Genomic DNA, 6,914 nt, shown 5'->3' on the forward strand with positions numbered 1-6,914 from the left:
TCACGGAGGCGAGCCGGGGCATGCATCGGTGTGAGTCATCAGGCAATCACACCACCTTGAGCAGTGAGTTCTTGTCTCTTCAATTCCGCTTTAGTGCAGATGAGCCTGGAGACCCGAAGCTGTTAACCCCTACAGCTCCAGAAGTTCAGCAGCAGGAAGAGGACAGAGCAGTCCTGCAGTTAAGATTTCTACAGAATCCTACATCCCTGCGCATTGTGGGGCATACTTCATTACAGGCAAATAATGTACCTAAAACTGTAGACAAAAAAAAATGTTTCTCTTACGTCCTCCGACAGTCGCCGCCTCTTCATATTCGTCACATATGGGGTATTAGACTTTGCTCCGAAGGAGTAGCTAGGCAACAGAATATGTTAACAATAAAGCTTTAACATATCCCACCCTCAAGGGGTGGTCCCCTCAGTCAATACCCTCCTACTTCCTGCAACCATATCTCAGTTTTAATGTCTAGCTTGTCAGGAGTGGCTGGCTCTCTCTGTGCTGGGACTTTTTGTCCCAGACTCTTTCTTCTTTTTGATTTTTGTTTGAGTTTTTTCTCTACCTTTACTTAGCTGTTATTTTTGTCAGCATTAGTTAGTTCTTCGGACGAAGAGGATCATGCGGACTGGGTCTCGGGCTGATCCCCCTGGTCGCAGGTCGTGGGTCAGTGGCTTCCCAGTCTGCCATCGAGCGTTCAGCCAGGTAACGCTCCTGGCACGGTGAACGACCCATCCCTGTTCGGTGCAGGGATGATTGGTGAGGTGGCTACCTCACCGGACGCTGTGCGGTTTCTGAACCGCCATTGTGTGCGTCTTGATTTGCGACTCTCCCTGCCTCATGTGCAGCGGCTTGTTCGCCTGTGCGGGTTCCCCACGCCATGTGAGGTAAGTGTATCTATGTGGGGACCTGTCTGTCTGGGGGGGGTCTCAGTCTGGGACTGTGTAACCTGCCTTTAATCACACTGCTTGTCTCCCTATATCTCGGCTGCATGCTGTGGGCTGCAAGGGGGGGGGGGAGCTGTATGACACTGAGTATGTCAGGCTGGGCAGTGTGAGGAGCTGTGTGCTGTGGGGCATGTTTTTAATGGCATGTTGGGGCATATACAGCGATCGCTGCGGCGATCTAACATGTATCCATATTTTGGGATAATTTTGTGTGTGATTTTATGCACTGTGGAGCGGCGATTTCGGCGCCAAACGGCGCCATTTTACCGGCGCCCGCTCCGGCCGCATGGTTTACATGCACGGCGGCCATTTTCTTGTAGCCTCCATAGGCTTACATAGAGCGCCCTGGCAGCATCACTTCCTCTCTCCTGGAAGCACCGATCGAGGCAGCAGCAGCAGCGGAGTCTCCTCAGGTTTTATCCTTCTATTCCTGTGTTCCATTGCCTGTATTCAGTCTGTATATTCCCTGTGGGGGTCTCATTGTGCCTGAGTGTGGTGCGGTGGGCTGCGCTTGCCGCGCTTGCTGTAAGGGGGCAGTTAACCCTTGGTTGTCTGGCATACAGGGGCAATGGATTCTCAGGAGGGCAAGTTTCCCACAGTATTGGTGGAAAGCCAGGGGACCGCTGTTTCCCCCCCAGGGGGGGATTTGGCCACTATTGTGGCTGGCCTTGCTGCACAGGTGCAAATGCTGGTGGCTGCTCAATCTACTAAACGGCCCAGAGTTGCTCTGTCCTCTGATTCTGAGGGTGAAGGTGATGGGGCCGTTCTGGCGGGGACCCCCCTATCGGGGTCCCGCTCCTCTCTTGATCTAGTGGGGTCTGAGGTAGAGGCTGAAGTTGAGGGGGTTGATAATTCTCCCCCTGGCTCGCCTGAAGAGCTTGCAATCATGGATGAGTTGATTGCTTCCATTAAGCAGACGCTACGTTTGCAGGACGAGGTGTGTCCCCCAGCTGCCTTGGCGGCTTATGGGACGCAGAGAAAACGCAGGACGCCGCAGGTTTTTCCCTGCAATGCTGATTTTCAGCGCGCTGTTAAGGACCAATGGCGCGATTTGCGCAAGCCTTTTGCGGTACCAAGTAAATTCAAGCTGCGTTATCCTTTCTCGCCTGCCACTGATGAACGGTGGTGTGTGCCTCCGCCAGTGGATCATGCTATTGCGGTTTTGAACAAAGCCACTGCGATCCCTGCAGAGGGATCCCCTATTTTCCGTGATGCCACGGATAGGAGACTGGAGTCTCTTGCCCGTCATACTTATTCTGTTACGGGTTCTATGCTTAAGGCTCTGTTTGCTTCTCTCATGGCGGCCCAGGCGATCGCAAGTTGGACGCAGATGCTTAGGCGCGTCCTAGTGGCCGATTCGGCCTCAGCGGCGACCCTGGATATGGTGGATCAGATCCACCAGGGTGTCATGTATCTGTGTGATGCGGACCTGGACCTGATTCCGTTGGCCGCGCGTGTGCACAGCGTGGCGGTGTTGTCTCGCCGCCTGGTTTGGTTGAAATGTTGGTCGGTGGACCAATCTTCACGTAAAACCTTAGCCAATCTGCCTTATGATGGGTCTCGCCTTTTTGGGGAGTCCCTGGATGTGTTGATTAAGGGGATTACCGGGGGTAAGAGCACTCTCTTGCCCCATTTCCCCAAGGCTAAGGGGGCTTCTGGGAAGAAGCATGCTAATTTTCGGCCCCCTCAGGGGTCCTTTCGTGCCTTTCGGCCGCACTACAAGGGCAAACCGTTCAAGGGCCAGGGCTCTCAGAAGAAACCCTGGTCTGGAAAACAGAAGTCCGGCCAATCCGGACCTGCGGCCCATAACAGTTCGGCCTGAAGGGGCGCCCTCACCCAGTTTTGGGGTGGGGGGACGCTTGCTCGGTTTTCTTCAGCCCTGGTTGGCCCGTGTGCGGGACAGATGGGTTCTGGAAATCGTTCGATCTGGTTACAAGATCGAGTTTCTCTCTCGGCCAGAGAGCAGATTTTTTCCCTCAAATCTACAACTGTCTCCGGAGCGCCTGCGGGATCTGCACCTGGCGGTGCGGGACCTGAGGGCTCAGGGAGTGGTGGTTCCGGTGCCTCATCGGGACAGATTTCGGGGGTTTTATTCCAATCTGTTCACTGTGCCCAGAAAGGAGGGCAAGGTTCGTCCAATTCTGGACTTGAAAGCTCTGAACCGCTCTGTGAGGGTTCGCAAGTTCCGCATGGAATCCCTGCGCTCGGTGGTGGCTGCCCTGGTTCCGGGGGAATTCATGGCCTCCATCGATTTGAAGGATGCGTATCTTCACATCCCCATATTCGAAGGTCATCAGAGATACCTTCGATTTGCCATTGCGGAGGATCACTACCAGTTCGTGGCGTTGCCCTTTGGGCTCGCCTCGGCTCCGCGGGTCTTCACCAAGGTGCTTGCACCGGTTCTGGCATTATTGAGAGCCCTGGGCATTTCTGTCCTGGGGTATCTGGACGACATTCTGATTCGGTCTACGACCAGTCAGGGTCTGGAGAAGGACCTGTCCGTCACGATGCAAACTCTGCAGGAGTTCGGTTGGACGATAAATGTTCCAAAGTCGACACTGAGTCCGTCGGTTCGTCTTCCCTATCTGGGAATGATACTGGACTCGGTGCAGGCGAGGGTCTTCCTGCCGGAAGACAAACTCAGGACTCTTCAGGAGGAAGTCAGGTCCCTCAGGGACGTTCCGAACTCGTCTCTGCGGACGTGTATGAGATGTCTGGGATTGATGGTCTCGGCTTTCGAGGCGATTCCTTTCGCGCAGTTTCACACGCGGGGTCTCCAGGCGGAGATCTTGTCCAAGTGGGACGGGCGACCTCAGTCTCTGGATCTTCAGATCTCGTTGAGTCATCGCACCAGGGAAAACCTTCTGTGGTGGCTCCAGTCCCCGTTGGTGTCCGGGGGCAAGTCGTTTCGTCCGATCTCGTGGACGATAATCACCACGGATGCCAGCCTGTCGGGCTGGGGTGGTGTTCTGGGCGTTCTGTCCGCCCAGGGGACCTGGTCGGAGGGGGAGTCTTCCCTCCCGATCAACATTCTGGAATTGCGTGCGATAAGGCTCTGTCTTCATCGCTGGACGGACCGGCTGCAGGGCTGCCCGGTTCGGGTGCAGACGGACAATGCCACGGCGGTGGCCTACATCAACCACCAAGGGGGCACCAGGAGTGCCCGAGCGGCTCGAGAAGTGGCCGACATTCTGTCTTGGGCCGAGACTCATGTCCCGGCGATAACGGCGGTTCACATTCCGGGAGTGGAGAACTGGCAGGCGGACTATCTGAGTCGCCAGACCCTGGATCAGGGGGAATGGTCTCTCCACCCGGCTGTCTTCCAGATGTTGTGCGCGAAGTGGGGTCTTCCAGATGTGGACCTGTTCGCGTCTCGCCTCAACTACAAGGTGAAGAGGTTCGTGGCAAGGACGCGCGACCCTCGGGCAGACGCGTCGGACGCGTTAGTGGCCCCGTGGCATCAGTACAGGCTGATGTACGCGTTTCCACCGATTCAGTTGCTGTCCCGGTTCCTTCGCAGGTTACACTCGGAACGCAGCACGGTGATTCTTGTGGCACCGGACTGGCCTCGCCGGTCCTGGTACGCAGACCTCGTGAATCTGGCGGTCGACGCCCCCTGGCGTCTGCCTCTTCGGGACGATCTACTGTCTCAAGGACCGATTTACCATCCTGCTTTACAGTCGCTGGCTTTGACGGCCTGGCTGTTGAGACCGAGGTCCTGAAGGAGAAGGGTCTCTCTCCAGAGGTTGTTCATACCTTGATCAACGCGAGGAAGTCTTCCTCGGGAAAGGTTTATTACCGTACTTGGAAGGCCTATTTTGCCTGGTGTGAGTCCAGGGGGTTTTCACCCCGCACGTACTCGGTTTCCCGTGTGCTGTCTTTCCTTCAGACGGGTGTCGATCAGCGTTTGGCGCTGGCTACGATAAAGGGTCAGGTGTCTGCGCTGGCCGTTCTGTTTCAACGTCCCGTGGCTTCCAACTCCTTGGTTGGCACTTTTATTCAGGGTGTGCGGCATCTGGTTCCTCCTAGGAGGGATCCCTTGCCCCCTTGGGACTTGAATCTAGTCCTGTCTGTGTTACAACGTGCTCCTTTTGAACAGATCAGGGAGATCTCGTTGTCTATGTTGTCCAAAAAGGTCGCCTTTTTGGTGGCGATCACTTCGGCTCGCAGAGTGTCGGAACTGGCGGCTTTGTCCTGCAAGTCTCCGTACCTGGTTGTTCATTTGGATAAGGTGGTCTTGCGACCTAATCCTTCTTTTCTGCCGAAACGAGTTTCGGAATTCCATCTTAACGAGGATATTGTTTTGCCTTCGTTGTGCACGAAGCCTAAACATCCAAAGGAGGTGAGATTGCATTCTCTGGATGTTGTTCGGGCGATTAGGGTTTACCTTAAATCGACTGAGTCTTTTCGAAAGACGGACTCCTTGTTTGTTCTTCCAGAGGGTCCTCGGAAGGGCATGGCGGCTTCCGCCTCTACCATTGCCAAATGGATCAGGCAGACCATTGAACAGGCCTATGCCTTGCAGGGGAAGGTTCCCCCTGTGCCTGTGAAGGCGCACTCTACTAGATCTCTGAGTACGTCTTGGGCCTGTCGTCATGGGGCTTCTGTAGCCCAGGTGTGTAAGGCGGCGACTTGGTCGACCGTACACACTTTCACAAAATTCTACAAAGTAGATGTTCAGGCATCGGCGGATGCTTCCTTTGGCCGCAAGGTTCTTAGTGCGGCTGTTCCCTAGGGTCCCTTGTTGGGGACTCCTGGCTGTTGGGATAAGTTTTGTATCCCCTGGTTTTTTGTCTTTTCCTGGGTTGTTGCTCCTGTTGAGCACTTATTTTTGCTGTTGCCCAGCTGGTTTCCTTCCTTTGGTAAGGTTCCTTTCTTTGATGTGGAGACTGCGTTGCCTTTCGGCGCGGATGCGTTTCCCACCCCTCATGTTTGCACTGCTTTGGGACGTCCCCATATGTGACGAATATGAAGAGGCGGCGACTGTCGGAGGACGTAAGAGAAAACGGAATTTTTGTAAAATCTTACCTGTAAAATTCCTTTCTCTGAGTCCTCCGACAGTCGCCGCCCCCGCCCCTCTTTTGGGGTTTGAATGTATACTCTACTGCTATTCCACTAAAACTGAGATATGGTTGCAGGAAGTAGGAGGGTATTGACTGAGGGGACCACCCCTTGAGGGTGGGATATGTTAAAGCTTTATTGTTAACATATTCTGTTGCCTAGCTACTCCTTCGGAGCAAAGTCTAATACCCCATATGTGACGAATATGAAGAGGCGGCGACTGTCGGAGGACTCAGAGAAAGGAATTTTACAGGTAAGATTTTACAAAAATTCCGTTTTTTTTTAGCTAAATGTCAGCTTTACTTGATGTCTTTCATGCCAAACCTAAAATATCTATATATTAGGGCTAACGTTCCTACTGTTACATTCACATTTCATGAATGACACGCACTTCCACCATTCAATTCATCGTCTCTTTGTCTCTTCATAGGTGCCTCCAATTGTGCACTAATTTTTATGTGTTATAATTGCTTGTAACATTCCTTTGTATGGACCATTCAATTTTTGAAAATATTTATGAGTTAATGTAGTCTGTGCATAGTTGAACACGTTTAAAATAAACATTTTAACTTTAAAGAGCAATTTATTTAACAAGCAAACAAAATATTACATTGTATATAACTTACAGTATCTTTATATTCACAACAACTTCTGCATAACATTCCCATCTTAATTACAAATTAGAAAATATAATACAAATCAGAGTTTGTCTTTAGAATTATTGATATTACATTTTTAGGGTAGTCAAGCGCACTTCAGAAAAGCAAACTGCAAAAAGTAAACGTGTATTCAGAGAAATACACTCATCTGCTACTTTGTTAGGTACACCTTGCTAATACCAGGTTGGACCTGCTTTTGCCTTCAGAACTGCCTTAATTCTTTGTGGCATAGATTCAACAAAGTGTTGGAAAC

The sequence above is a fragment of the Pelophylax lessonae genome (assembly GCF_965119305.1).
Source record: "Pelophylax lessonae genome assembly, chromosome: 1".
NCBI classification, from domain to species: Eukaryota; Metazoa; Chordata; class Amphibia; order Anura; family Ranidae; genus Pelophylax; species Pelophylax lessonae.